The following is a 16,430-nucleotide window of genomic DNA, read 5'->3' as shown; positions in this document are numbered from 1 at the left end:
TGTGTGTATGTTAGATTTGGCACAAAAATGATCGAATAACGTGCAACAGGGATTGTTGAAAAGTATTAATTCAATATAATGTCAAATTGTGAGAAGAGAAAGATAACGTTAATTCACATGAGAATTGTCTATTAAAATAATAATAGTTTTTTGTCACAACATAGAATTTGTCCAGAAATAGACTCATGAAATATGAATCAGTGAAATTCCACATCTAATACGGTATGTCTGCATCTAAGGTATTGTGCCCACACTTTCTCGTCATGTGAACAGCAGCTGTGAATGAATATAATTGGATGTACCAGAAAACACAACACAAAAAACATAATTACGGTGATGTGATTGTGATATTGATTGTTCCTTCATTTATGATAACTTCTATTGCGGCTTGTGTTTTACCTCTTTGCCACATCATGGTGATATTTCTGATAAAACATGACGTGCACCACCTACAGTATCATTCAAGATACATTTTGGCTGACGCCGCGATGAGGGAATAGAGCACATACAGCCCTCCATCGATGCAGAACGGAATTGCATCTATGACTCGGTCGACGTGAGGGAAAAGTGAGTTCTCATGAGAGTCATTTATCACCATAGGCTTTATGGGCTGGATTTCGTTAAGATTATCATCAAGCAAAAGTATGATTTTTCTGCAGTGCTGCTGAAAGATTCGGTTTGTCGCTATTGCTATACACTGCTATAAGGATACCAAGCCGACCACTATCCAATGTATAATAATGAATATGTAATTAAAATAATTAAATTTAATTAAAATATAATACAAATAATACGAATTGATTTATCAATGAAGACATGTCAGGCAGTTTATCACTCAAAGGCCAAGTTCAACCAGTCTGTCACATATGAGATATTAGTTCCTTTTAATATTTGGTTATGTTCATAGATCACAGTAGTTTCCTGGTAACAAATAGGTCAGTTCATGAGCTATCATTTAGCTGGTTGATCTGTAATCAGGTAGGAGCCACAACAACAACCTCTCTCACCAACCTCCCTTGTTCTGTGAAGATGGCAGCTGACACACAGGTCTCCATGGCAATTATATTTATATCCAGAAAGTCATGAGATAACAGCATATGACAGGCATACATGATTGCATGATATAAGGCCCAGATCCATGGAAATCAAATAAAACAAAATATCTATATGGCCTATGTGTTGACATTCTTAACTCCTGTGGTCAGAATCGGGGTCTTTTCCCTGGTTTTGCTTTGTGACCCAATTGAAAGGTCAAATCCTGCGACTTTGTCTGAGACTGTTCCCACCAGGTCAACGCTGTATGGTGGCTGTCTTCCACTGATGACGATTGACATGCCATCTTTCCCACATTAGCCATTCCAATAATGATAGCTATTTCCTGGGAGTGAGGTGAGGAGCTGTCCATTAGATTAATATCACAAGAGGGGAGGAATCTATTCACTCTAACTATATGCTTATCTAGAATCAATGGCATGTTCTGTTTGGTACAATGGTTTACACACTCCATAGAATCAGACTATTTATCATCCCTCATGACATTTTCAGTAACTATGGGCCGACTACGTAACAATAAAAGCCCAGCAATACATTGACATTAACTGTTGACCTGATCAAATCAAATCAAATCAAATGTATTTATATAGCCCTTCGTACACCAGCTGATATCTCAAAGTGCTGTACAGAAACCCAGCCTAAAACCCCAAACAGCAAGCAATGCAGGTGTAGAAGCACGGTGGTTAGGAAAAACTCCCTAGTAAGGCCAAAACCTAGGAAGAAACCTAGAGAGGAACCAGGCTATGTGGGGTGGCCAGTCCTCTTCTGGCTGTGCCGGGTGGAGATTATAACAGAACATGGCCAAGATGTTCAAATGTTCATAAATGACCATCATGGTCGAATAATAATAAGGCAGAACAGTTGAAACTGGAGAAGCAGCACGGCCAGGTGGACTGGGGACAGCAAGGAGTCATCATGTCAGGTAGTCCTGGAGCATGGCCCTAGGGCTCAGGTCCTCCGAGAGAGAGAAAGAAAGAGAATTAGAGAGAGCATATGTGGGGTGGCCAGTCCTCTTCCGGCTGTGCCGGGTGGAGATTATAACAGAACATGGCCAAGATGTTCAAATGTTCATAAATGACCAGCATGGTCGAATAATAATAAGGTAGAACAGTTGAAACTGGAGCAGCAGCACGGCCAGGTGGACTGGGGACATCAAGGAGTCATCATGTCAGGTAGTCCTGGGGCATGGTCCTAGGGCTCAGGTCCTCCGAGAGAGAGAAGGAGAGGATTAGAGAACGCACACTTAGATTCACACAGGACACCGAATTGGACAGGAGAAGTACTCCAGATATAACAAACTGACCCCAGCCCCCCGACACATAAACTACTGCAGCATAAATACTGGAGGCTGAGACAGGAGGGGTCAGGAGACACTGTGGCCCCACCTGAGGACACCCCCGGACAGGGCCAAACAGGAAGGATATAACCCCACCCACTTTGCCAAAGCACAGCCCCCACACCACTAGAGGGATATCTTCAACCACCAACTCACCATCCTGAGACAAAGCTGAGTATAGCCCGCAAAGCTCTCCGCCATGGCACAACCCAAGGGGGTTGTTTTCTGTAGGCTACAGTAGATGTAATGTTGGCTGATTCAGGGAGAGATATGATAATAAAATCACATCATGTTACACGATGAAACAACTATCAGAGTTCTTTGAAAGAAACAAATCCCCCCTCCTTCTCATCCTCAACTTCCTCCCCTCCTCTTCCTCAGCAGCAGCTGATAGGGGGAGGAGATTGAGTGAAGAAGTCACGCTGGTCTTCAAATATACTTCACAAGCATTTCTCTGACCACAGACACACTTTGATGTTAATTTATGGATGTACAGTATGTTCATCACTAGAGCGTGGTCTAAAGAAAACACCACAAGGCCTTTTCCTCTCTGAGAAAACAGGCTCATCTCTTACATATCCAAAAAAGAGGGACAGAAAATGTCGATGTTTCTGTGCCCCCAAAACAAAATGACCGAACAAGGCAAATCGTACAGGTCAAATTATTGATTGATTTTATAATAACAAGTATAGAAAATAATATAGAAAATAAATAGGGAGAAAAACATTTCAAAACTCATTTCACATTGTACCCATTTGAAGCTGTACCTTCATCCTCCAAAGGCCTTTGAAATACACACACAACACTAAGACCTGTGCATAATGCCAGTGAAGGGTTAAATTGGGTTATCGATGCAGCTACCAAGTGTCATCGACAGTGTACAGTAGGCTGGGAGGCCACAGAAACTGCCATTGGTTCGCATCCGTTTCCCTCCAGAGTGAAGTCAGTATGTCCAGTCCAGCTACAGCAGGATCAGATCTTTGATGAGGACGTTGATATCTCAGGGGGTCACAGAAAACACTCACTGGGAACACTTTCAAACAGAGGTCAGTCCTGCAATAATATTTTCCCCTTGTGACATTAGCCCGTTCCCTGAGCAAAGCGGAGCAGCCATCTGTAAGATGTAATTCCCAAGCTGAGTAAACTTCTCAGAGAAGAGAGGGGAGATTATGACACGCAGAAAGAAAGGCTCTGATATTTCTCTCAATGTGCATAGCTGAGTTTGGAGTTGTGCAGTCAGTCATTTGTATGTATCTGTGTACAGCATGATGTATGTTAATACAGTGACATACCACTTACATCTGTGTTATAGTGCAACATGATACTGTAGCTCGGTGAATCAGTGTCTTAAGGCTGTGTGTGTCTTCGTGTGTTAATCCACGGGATCGGGTTGTAGCTAAACTGAGTGTCTGTTTAGCAGGCTCCTCATACTGTCCTCATCTCTCATCTCGTGAGCTTCTTGACTCCCCCTCTTTTTTGGATCCCTCAGTAGAGATTAGCCCTCTCAGAAACGAGCTGCTCCTCAAGAGGAACACACTCAGGCTCTCGCTCTCTGTCTCATCACAAACCATAAACACACAGACAGATTTTTAAACAGCCGACAGGACAAAAATGTGCGGCTTTAATGCATGCATCAACTCTGCTTTTTATCTTGTATTTTCCCTTGCAGGAATTAGTTCTGAATTTAGTATAATCTGCCTTGAAAATGGAAATTCCACAAGCCACACAAGGGAAGGAGAGGAGTGAGGGTCTTTAAGAATGTATCTGATTTTTCCAGTGGAAGGCGGGGAAGGAGAGGGAACGGGGAGCTGTGTGTGGAATGAGACGAGGGGTGTGTGAGAGAGAGTGTTTGATGTGGGAGGTCCCCCCCCCCCCCCCCCCCCCGCTGGGATGCTCCCTAAGACCTCTCATTAAGCGTGGCATCAAAGGTCCTCTACCCAACCAATCATAACATTAGCGCTGACATTACCACACATACACAAGTTTCCTCTGGGCTGTCCACAAACATGTCTGTGCTGAACGCTGAGCTGACCAAGTCATTCCTTCCTGCTGCAGGCGCAGGGGCCCTTGCTTTTTCTGCTATTCCCCCAGAACAGCGAGCCCTGGCCTGGCTGGTTCCCATATAAACAAACTGACAGACATACACTATCACATGTACAAACACTCACTCAAACACATACACTGAACTGACGCACCAGCTCACCACCAAACACACACAGCTATGCACATGCTCAAGTAGGTGCACAAATGAGCTTAGATACATATCCACACATATCTTCTCGCACACACACATTCCACAATTGGGCTGTGTGTGAAGCGGCAGGCAGTGTGTTCTTTTGAAGCATTGTCCTTGATTAAAGCAACAGTGACTGAACAGAGAATCAAGTGACAGGAGGAGTGCAGTGATGACTGTCCTCTCTCCTCCCCATATATTACACTGCTCTCTTCATCCCAGCCCAGCGTCCTCTACCCTCAACCCCCCACTCCATCAAACATGCTCCAATCTCCTGTCCCGAGGTCAACGGGTCTCCCATGGCTACCTTGCTTTTATGCTATCAGACACCCCATGGGGCATATGAGGGATATCTATCTGTGTCACCCTTCTCCAGGTGATCCCTGGGTAAGGCACTGAAGGACATGAGTGTACCCATCAGCTCGGACCTACACAGCGATGTGAAACACTCCGACGCACTCTCCACTTCCTTTTGGTGGGCAATTAAAGGCAGGGCTCCAACCATCATGGGAGAGGCAAACCAATTAGAGTGTACTTTCTGTTACAGGACACTTCTACTGACCAACCTGGCCACAGGGTCACATGTTTATTATGTCATCACAGGGACCGTTGTTACAGATACAAGTGTCACAGTCTGGAGGTCATTGATGGAAATGGGATTCTGTTTTGACCTCTGGTTCTACATGCACCCATGATTATGCCAATGGCTGTCCTGAGTGGTTGATTATGGAAAGGGGGATACCTAGTCAGTTGTACAACTGAATGCTTTCAACTGAAATGTGTCTTCCGTATTTAACCCAACCCCTCTGAATCAGTGGGAGGCAAGTCAGTTCTTATTTTCAATGACGGCCTGGGAACAGTGGGTTAACTGCCTGTTCAGGGGCAGAACGACAGATTTGTACCTTGTCAGCTCGGGGGTTTGAACTCGCAACCTTCCGGTTACAAGTCCAACGCTCTAACCACTAGGCCACACTGCCGCCCCAATTACTTATCCCTTTATTGGAAGGGAACTATTAACAAATGTTAATATCAGACAGGAGAGATGAGAAAGGTCAGACAGAGCATGAGTGTTTTACTCATATTGGTCACATCAGCTCTTTCACATCAGCTCTTTCACATCAGCTCTTCACATCAGCTTTTCACATCAGTTCTTTCACATCAGCTCTTCACATCAGCTCTTCACATCAGCTCTTTCACATCAGCTTTTCACATCAGCTCTTTCACATCAGCTCTTTCACATCAGCTCTTTCACATCAGCTCTTTCACATCGGCTCTTCACATCAGCTCTTTCACATCGGCGCTTCACATCAGCACTTCACATCAGCTCTTTCACATCAGTTCTTCACAGCAGTTCTTCACATCAGCACTTCACATCAGCTCTTTCACATCAGCTCTTCACAGAAGATAGAACAGATACATCAGAGTCTGTGTGACATGCTGGGTATCTTGAGGGTTTTTAGCTACACATCTCTCTGTTCTCCCTGAAGGCGTAGGCCATCTTGAGGGTTTCTAGCTACACAAGATGTTGGCCAGAAGACAAAACCAGAGTCTCAACAGGTTGTGTGTTGTTCCTACACAAAACTCCCTGTGTGTGTTGTGTGGGTTTGTGCTGCTCCAACGCATGTTTAAAAGGCGAATAAACAGCATGTGTTCACCAGGGGAGCCATGGTTTCAGACCATTACTAGTACTGTCTTCGTGAACTCTTTACACACCAAAAATCTAAGGATTATGAACTGCAGTGAACAAGAGTGAGGCATTCGTATTTTCTCTAGACATTAACAGTAATAACAGATATTACTGCTTGTGGAAAATCCTCAACATTTGAACCCAAACGGAGCAAGACTCTTGGTCCCTGGGTTGGAAATATTGGATAGAAGAGTTAGGTTTGAGTGCATAGGTCCATATTCATTGAGCTCATAGGCCCATCAGATTACAGGTACAGTACAGACGGTGTCTAAATTCTCTGAACCACATACTGTAATTATTACCTCTCACCTAATTTCCTGTTATGTCTGAAACTAATGATCTGGGAGGTGTGAAGTGTGCACATAGTTAATTTAGCTCCATTTTATTAATGAGTCACAAAGTACTTGTTGGGATACAAAAACTAGGACACACAAAAAACAGTAGATTAACAGACCCACTGTTGATCTTCAGAGACATTGATTACCACTTCAAACATACTGTCCGCAGAAATGTGTACAGGTGTAGGATCTTGAACAGCTGACAGGTGTGGGAAATGAACAGTCCCGTAAGGTGAATGACAAAACACTAAACAGGAAATAAACACCCACAAAACCCAGGTGGAACAAGGCTACCTAAGTATGAGTCTCAATCAGAGACAACTAACGACACCTGCTTCTGATTGAGAACCATGCTAGGCGGAACACAAAAAACAACATAGAAAAAAAAACATAGACTGCCCACCCCAACTCACTCCCTGACCATACTAAAACAAAGACAAAACAAAGGAACTAAGGTCAGAATGTGACAGTACCCCCCCACTGGCTGCAAAACCTGAACCTATAGGGGAGGGTCTGGGTGGGCGACTGTCCGTGGTGGCGGCTCTGGCGCAGGACGTGGACCGCACTTCACCATAGTTTTTGTCCGCCTCCTCAACCACCCCTGTGGCCTCTTATGAGGACTGGGGACCTTCGCCACGGGTCCTGAATGGACGGGAGACTCCGGCAGCGCCGGACAGGCGGGAGACTCCGGCAGCGCTGGAGTGAAGGGTGATTCTGGCATCGCCGGCGTGACAGGCTGCTCTAGCAGCTCCTGGCTGACTGACGGCTCTGGCAGCTCCATGCTGACTGACGGCTCTGGCAGCTCCTGGCTGACTGACGGCTCTGGCAGCTCCTGGCTGACTGACGGCTCTGGCAGCTCCTGGCTGACTGACGGCTCAGGACAGACTGGCGGCTCTGGCAGCTCAGGACAGACTGGCGGCTCTGGCAGCTCAGGACAAACTGGCGGCTCTGGCAGCTCAGGACAGACGGGAGACTCTGGCAGCTCAGTACAGACGGGAGACTCTGGCAGCTCAGGACAGACGGGAGACTCTGGCAGCTCAGGACAGACGGGAGACTCTGGCAGTGCTGGAGAGGAGGAAGGCTCTGACAGCGCTGAACAGGCGGGTCACCTGCAGGGAGAAGACAGAGAGACAGCCTGGTGCGGGGGGCTGCCACCGGAGGGCTGGTATGTGGAGGTGGCACCGGACAGACCGGACTGGGAAAGCGCACTGGAGCTCTTGAGCACCGAGCCTGCCCAACCTTACCTGGTTGAATGCTCCCCATAGCCAGGCCAGTGCGGCGAGGTGGAATAGCCCGCACTGGGCTGTGTTGGCGAACCAGGGACACCATGCGTAAGGCTGGTGCCATGTACACCGGCCCGAGGAGACGCACTGGAGACCAGATGCGTAATGCCGGCTTCATGGCACCTGGCTTGATGCCCACTCTAGCCCGGTCGATACGAGGCGCTGGGATGTACCGCACCGGGCTATGCACACGCATCAGGGACACCGTGCGCCTCACGGCATAACACGGTGCCTGCTTGGTCCCTCTCTCTCTCCGGAAAGCACGGGAAGTTGGCGCAGGTCTCCTACCTGCCTTCGCCACACTCCCCGTGTGCCCCCTCCAATACATTTTTGGGGCTGCCTCTCGGGCTTACAGCCACGCCGCCGTGCTGCCTCTCTACTTTCGCTGCCTCCAGCTCAGCCTTGGGGCGGCGATATTCTCCAGCCTGTGCCCATGGTCCCTTGCCATCCAGAATCTCCTCCCAAGTCCATGAGTCCTGCGATTTCTGCTGTTGCCCGTTACCACGCTGCTTGGTCCTTTTGTGGTGGGTGTTTCTGTCACAAACCTCGTCCTCCTTTTCTGAGGAGGAGTAGCGAGAAGGATTGGAAGACCAAAACGCAGCGTGGTAAGTGTCCATACTTTAATGAAGCAAAATGAACACTGATCAAAAACAATAAACAACAAATGAACAGTCCCGTAAGTTGAATGACAAAACACTAAACAGGAAATAAACACCCACGAAACCCGGCTGGAAAATGTCTACCTAAGTATGATTCTCAATCAGAGACAACTAACGACACCTGCTTCTGACTGAGAACCATACTAGGCCGAACACAAAAACCAACATACAGTGTCTTGCGAAAGTATTCGGCCCCCTTGAACTTTGCGACCTTTTGCCACATTTCAGGCTTCAAACATAAAGATATAAAACTGTATTTTTTTGTGAAGAATCAACAACAAGTGGGACACAATCATGAAGTGGAACGACATTTATTGGATATTTCAAACTTTTTTAACAAATCAAAAACTGAAAAATTGGGCGTGCAAAATTATTCAGCCCCCTTAAGTTAATACTTTGTAGCGCCACCTTTTGCTGTGATTACAGCTGTAAGTCGCTTGGGGTATGTCTCTATCAGTTTTGCACATCGAGAGACTGAAATTTTTTCCCATTCCTCCTTGCAAAACATCTCGAGCTCAGTGAGGTTGGACGGAGAGCATTTGTGAACAGCAGTTTTCAGTTCTTTCCACAGATTCTCGATTGGATTCAGGTCTGGACTTTGACTTGGCCATTCTAACACCTGGATATGTTTATTTTTGAACCATTCCATTGTAGATTTTGCTTTATGTTTTGGATCATTGTCTTGTTGGAAGACAAATCTCCGTCCCAGTCTCAGGTCTTTTGCAGACTCCATCAGGTTTTCTTCCAGAATGGTCCTGTATTTGGCTCCATCCATCTTCCCATCAATTTTAACCATCTTCCCTGTCCCTGCTGAAGAAAAGCAGGCCCAAACCATGATGCTGCCACCACCATGTTTGACAGTGGAGATGGTGTGTTCAGGGTGATGCGCTGTGTTGCTTTTACGCCAAACATAACGTTTTGCATTGTTGCCAAAAAGTTCAATTTTGGTTTCATCTGACCAGAGCACCTTCTTCCACATGTTTGGTGTGTCTCCCAGGTGGCTTGTGGCAAACTTTAAACAACACTTTTTATGGATATCTTTAAGAAATGGCTTTCTTCTTGCCACTTCCATAAAGGCCAGATTTGTGCAATATACGACTGATTGTTGTCCTATGGACAGAATCTCCCACCTCAGCTGTAGATCTCTGCAGTTCATCCAGAGTGATCATGTGCCTCTTGGCTGCATCTCTGATCAGTCTTCTCCTTGTATGAGCTGAAAGTTTAGAGGGACGGCCAGGTCTTGGTAGATTTGCAGTGGTCTGATACTCCTTCCATTTCAATATTATCGCTTGCACAGTGCTCCTTGGGATGTTTAAAGCTTGGGAAATCTTTTTGTATCCAAATACGGCTTTAAACTTCTTCACAACAGTATCTCGGACCTGCCTGGTGTGTTTCTTGTTCTTCATGATGCTCTCTGCTCTTTTAACGGACCTCGGAGACTATCACAGTGCAGGTGCATTTATACGGAGACTTGATTACACACAGGTGGATTGTATTTATCATCATTAGTCATTTAGGTCAACATTGGATCATTCAGAGATCCTCACTGAACTTCTGGAGAGAGTTTGCTGCACTGAAAGTATAGGGGCTGAATAATTTTGCACGCCCAATTTTTCAGTTTTTGATTTGTTAAAAAAGTTTGAAATATCCAATAAATGTCGTTCCACTTCATGATTGTGTCCCACTTGTTGTTGATTCTTCACAAAAAAATACAGTTTCATATCTTTATGTTTGAAGCCTGAAATGTGGCAAAAGGTCGCAAAGTTCAAGGGGGCCGAATACTTTCGCAAGGCACTGTAGAAATTCAAACATAGACTACCCACCACAACTCACGCCCTTACCATACTAAAACAAAGACAAAACAAATGAACTAAGGTCAGAACGTGACACTAGCGCTAACTGAGGAAAGATTGATCTAACACAAGCGCTCATATTTAGCTAAATTCCTATTTACAATTCATCACATCACGGATGAGCTAATTGAGTAAATAATTGAGTAAAACATTTTCAAAAAATGTAAAGCAATTTGAAGGGTAGTTTGTGCTTGCCGCCATGCTTGTTTTTTCGGGGGGGGGGGGGCATCATTCACTTCCCTTCAGGGGCGCAACTTTGGTTATAGAAGTGGGGGGGAACATATATTTTTTATTTATTTTATCCAGTTAGATAAAGACTCCAAACAGCCTACCCGACCGCTCCGACGCGTCCTCATCGTTTTAAGGCACACCATTGCCTCATTCTGTATCACACTCCAATGATAAAACTGGGGGGGACAAAAATGCAATTTCCCCAGTGAAAGTTGTGCCCATGCTTCCCTTCATTCACTACCGAAAGTTTACTGAAAAGATGAGTGAACCATCCCTCACCTCATTTTGTTATAACTTCTTTGTTCTGACAGATGTTTACTTGACACCCAGAATGCATTGTATAGTGTCAACAAACATGGCGCCACACATAGCTGGCAAATTGCATTAGCTCATCATAATCAGTACAATCAGTCATCAGTATTTTACAATAATCGGAATGCATTATTTGTCACCAGTACTTAAAAACATATGAATAAAACATTTGACCAGAAGCTCTTGTTCAGAGCGACTTTTGGAGCAATTAGGTTTAAGTGCCTTGCTCAAGGGCACATCAACAGATATATCACCTAGCTGGCTTAGGGATTCGAACCAGCGACCTTTCGGTTACTGACCAAATGCTCTTAATCGCTATGCTACCTACATACATACATATGGTATGCTACAGTAGAAACAACAACACGATATACAGAAAATAAGGCACTTAGTATGATAGGAATGCACACGTCCAATATATTATTTGTTAGGAAAACAACAATGAAGGCAATGCGAGCGTCAGTCATAAAATGTGCCAGGGGAAAAAGTTTGTGCTAGACTGCGCAAATGTCTGCATACTTGATCTGGGGAAAAACTGGGGAGGTGCTTGGGCTCTCATCAAAGACAAAAGTTTGTCTGGTTCAGTATTGAATTAATGAGGAAGTGGAACACACCTCAATTCAAATTGTTGTTAGAAAATAAAACTTGATCGAAAATAATTTCAAATTGACAAGATGAAATATAGCCTATATATAATTTGCAGGCAATGTGTGTCTTGGTTTGAGGGCGGTGCGGGTTAACTTTCCTGGTGTGTAACAATCACATTTTTGAACAGTGAGTGCATTCTGACATCACGCTAAAAAAAAACACACCCCGGGGTGACTGTTAGAGATATTTGGAACTCATATGCCGGTGCCACCAACAAAGTTAGTGGCACCAGTGACACCAGGGGAAAATGAGTTGGCGAAGCCGCAGTGATCTGAGCAGGTGTGGATAAAATGCCCGGGCCAAATTCTTGTCCCACTCCGCCCCTGTTTTAACTCCATTTGATCAACAACATTTACTCTTCTATATATCTACAAGCACAACAGGCAGCTAATGGCTTTTTCATTGTAATCACCCCAAACAGAGCTAAGTACGTTGGGCCTGAGAGCCACACATGAATCACCTAGCTAGTTCCTTAGTCTGGGTAATTACAGCAAAGCAGGCAGCCTCATAACTGTTAGTGCCTTAGCAGCCTGCCTGGTAAATGATGCATCAATTACAACCACAGACAGCCCCCATCTGAAGACAGGCCTGCTCCCAGTCCATGTTCTAGTGTTAAGACATGCCTCTCCTCCTCTTTCTGATGTATACATGATTTATTGTGTGAATCCTTGGGTTATGAAAAGGGAGGGGGCACTTTACCAATTGAGTCTACATCTAATAACTGTAAACTTGTTTTCCAAAAAATCACAACTATATTTATTAAAAACTTGAAACAATATTTAAATCAGGCCTATTAAATGAATACATCATCAGGTAGGCTACTGTAAAACAACCCCGTCCTAACACCTCGTACAGTATATCAACCCCCCCAGACCAGCCCACTGCCTCAATGGTCTGTAGTTCTTGCTTAGGGATGTCAGGGGCATTGTCCCAGACTAATTTGTGCCTTTCAGACCCCAACCACATTTTTATTCTACACAATTGAAGATAATTTCATGAGGGACACTGGCAGACAACAGGGTGGGATGCAATTTCCCACAGCATCTAAATCAGCCAGTGGACTCAGGTTATTAATCTCCATGGGAATGAAAACAATATGGCTGCTGCCGGCACCCTCCCCTCACTGTTGAAGATTAGCTAAGGGCTCAATTCAATTAAATCTGCATTGGAATATGTACACGGTACATCATACATACAATGCATTCGGAAAGTATTCAGACCCCTTGACTTTTTCCACATTTTGTTACATATCAGCCTTGTTCTCAAATGTATTAAAAATAGTTTCCCCCTTATCAATCTACACACAATACCGCATAATGGCTAAGCAAAAACAGGTTTTTAAAACTTTATGCTAATTTATTAGAAAAAAAGGAATTTACATTTACATAAGTATTCAGACCCTTTACTCAGTACTTTGTTGAAGCACCTGTAGCAGAGATTAAAGCATTGAGTCATTTTGGGTATGATCCTACAAGCTTGGCACACCTGTATTTGGCGAGTTTCTCCCATTCCTATCTGCAGATCCACTCAAGTTCTATCAAGTTGGATGGGGAGCGTTGCTGCACAGCTATTTTCACGTCTTAACAGGCATGTTCGATCGGGTTTAAGTCCGGGCTCTGGCTAGGCCACTCAAGGACATTCAGAGACTTGTCCCAAAGCTACATTTGCCTTGTCTTGGCTGTGTGATTAGGGTCGATGTCCTGTTGGAAGGTGAACCTTTGCCCCAGTCTGAGGTCCTGAGCGCTCTGGAGCAGGTTTTCATCAAGGATCTCTCTGTACTTTGCTCCGTTCATCTTTGCCTCAATCCTGACTATTGTTGAAAAACATCCCCACAGCATGCTGCTGCCAACACCATGCTTCACCGTAGGGATGGTGCCGGGTTTCCTCCAGACGTGACCCTTGGTATTCAGACCAAAGAGTTCAATCTTGGTTTCATCAGACCAGAGACTCTTGTTTCTCATGGTCCGAGAGTCCTTTCGGTGCCTTTTGGCAAACACCAAGCGGGCTGTCATGTGCTTTTTAGGAGTGGCTTCTGTCTGGCCACTCTACCATAAAGGCCTTATTGGTAGAGTGCTGCAAAGATGGTTGTCCTTCTGAAAGGTTCTCCCATCTCCGCAGGGGAACTCTAGTGCTCTGTCAGAGTCACCATCGGGTTCTTGGTCACCTTTCTGACCAAGGCCCTTCTCAGCCGATTGCTCAGTGTGGCCGGTTGGCAAGCTCTAGGAAGTGTCTTGGTGGTTCCAAACTTCTTCCATTTAAGAATGATGGAGGCCGCTGTGTCCTTGGGGACCTTCAATGCCGCAAAGAATGTGGTACCCTTCCCTAGATCTGTGCTTCGACACAATCCTGTCTTGGAGCTCAACGGACAATTCCTTCAACTTCATGGCTTGGTTTTTGCTCTGACATGCACTGTTAACTGTGGGACCTCATATAGACAGATGTGTGCCTTTCCAAATCATGTCCAATCAATTGAATTTACCCCAGGTGAACTCCAATGAAGTTGTAGAAACATCTCAAGGAGGATCAATAGAAACAGAATGCACATGAGCTTAATTTCGAGTCTCATAGCAAAGGGTCTGAATACTTATGGAAATAAGGTATTTCTGTTTTTTAGATTTAATCCATTTTAATCCATTTTTGCAAAAAAATTCCAAACATTTTTTTTTGCTTTGTCATTATGGGGTATTGTGTGTCGATTGCTGATATTTTTTATTCATTTAATCCATTTTAGAATAAGGCTGTAATGTAATAAAATGTGGAAAAAGTCAAGGCATCTGAATACTTTCTGTATGCACTGTACATCCTTTTCCCCTCTGTCAAATAAAATATGAGAATGACTCTGCAGAGAACTGTAAAAACAGTAGGCTCTAGGCCGACATACTATTATGCTAAATAACTGATTTTGTTATTCTTTTTCAATCATGATTTAGAGGGGAAATGATAATGACAAAAACTGAAATGTGAGCTATTACATGGTATTTAGAACCATTTGCTTTTCTCTGGGAAATAGAAACTTCCTCATATGCACATTGCACATTTCTGTGAAGTGAACCAAGCTCCAGCTGGCTGAAAGAAATCAAATAACTACACCAGAATGGCAACCTATGTTCAAAGCACTCTATTAATGTAGCAGCCCAATCAATATCTTGAAAGCAATGGGAATACCAAGGTTGATTCAAGCATGAGGTTTCATTTGGCATCACTAAATGTATTTTAAGGTGAAAATTCACCAATCAAAAAGTCTTCACTCTAAATAATCTGTCAAGTCCATTTCAGACATGTCACTTTCACATTTTCAACAAAAAATAAATAAACGGATTAAATATAAAATTAAGACACAATATATCCTTATGTAGCATTCCTTTATTCTGTATTTTATTCTCTCCTCTAAAGGAGACATAGAACATCTCCACAAGGCTTTCTGTGATCTCCAGAACTACAGGCTGAAAAATGGACTGTTTAAATGTCCTCGCTATTTGCTTTTCCTTTCAATGCAAATGTCTGTCTGGAGCAAGTCTTGGATGCTTTCTGTCCAATGTGGCTTCCAGGGGACACGGGGCTGAGGGGGGGGGGGCCTGGACAGGCCAAAGTAAAGAGACTATCTCATTAATATATGATTAATAGCCACTGGCTGGGTGGGTGATTAATTAGTGTTTGTGACAGTAAACTTTTAACAGGCCTCCATGTCTTCTCCTGGAATGCTCATTTGTCTTTTTTAGTGACCCCCCATCCCCCACAACTCCCTTCGACACACAGCCCTCCTGAAAGAGCGAGCTACTTTGCATATTCTAGTCTTGTCTGATTTCATTCCGTTGCTCCCCAGAAGAGCTAGCCAGGAATGAGAGTCTTCCAGCATGATTGATTGCTTTGCTTTTTTATTTGCAAGTTGCAAATCCAGGGAAGTTTTTTCAGCGCCTGCTTATTTCTTCTCCCCTCTGTCCTTCTGTGCACTTTTCCCTCTACGACTTGACGAGGTCCTCAGGCTCATTGGTAAAGGAATTTCTTATGGCTCTGCATTAGAATTAATTTGAATTGCTGGTGTGTACGGTTGTGTATTTTTCTCACAGTCCTCCTTGTCCTGAATTTGCCCTACACACACGCTCCCAGACACGTGCCAACACACACACACTCACAGTAACATGCAGATGCACACATACAGTGCATTCGGAAAGTATTCAGAAGCCTTGACTTTTTCATCATTTTGTTATGTTACAGCCTCATTCTAAAATTGATTACATTTATGTTTTCCCTCATCAAAATACACACAACACCTCATAATGACTAAGTGAAAGGGGGATACCTAGTCAGCTGTACAACTGAATGTTTTCAACTGAAATGTCTTCTGCATTTAACCCAACCCCTCTGAATCAGAGAGGTACGGGGGGCTGCCTTAATCGACATCCACGTCTTCAGCGAACGGGGAAAAGTGGGTTAGCTGCCTTTTTCAGGGGCAGAATGACAGATTTTTACCTTGTCAGCTTGGGGATTAGATTAGAAGCTTTTGGTTACTGGCCCAATGCTCTAACCACTAGACTACTAGCTGCTGAAAACAGGTTTTTAGAAATGTTTGCAAATTGATTAACAATAATAAACAGAAATACCTTATTTACATCATTATTAGAGCTGGCAACCCGGCCAAACTGAGCAAACGGCGGAGAAGGCCCTTGTTCAGGGAGGTGACCAAGAACCCGATGGTTACTCTGACAGAGCTCTAGAGTTCCTCTGTGGAGATGGGAGAACCCTCCAGAAGGACAACCTTCTATGCAGCAATGCAGCACTCCACCAATCAGGCCTTCA

This window comes from Oncorhynchus masou, chromosome 11, assembly GCF_036934945.1.
Source record: "Oncorhynchus masou masou isolate Uvic2021 chromosome 11, UVic_Omas_1.1, whole genome shotgun sequence".
Classification (NCBI taxonomy): domain Eukaryota; kingdom Metazoa; phylum Chordata; class Actinopteri; order Salmoniformes; family Salmonidae; genus Oncorhynchus; species Oncorhynchus masou.
The sequence above is the reverse complement of the archived record's forward strand: the minus strand, read 5'-3'. Positions refer to the sequence as shown.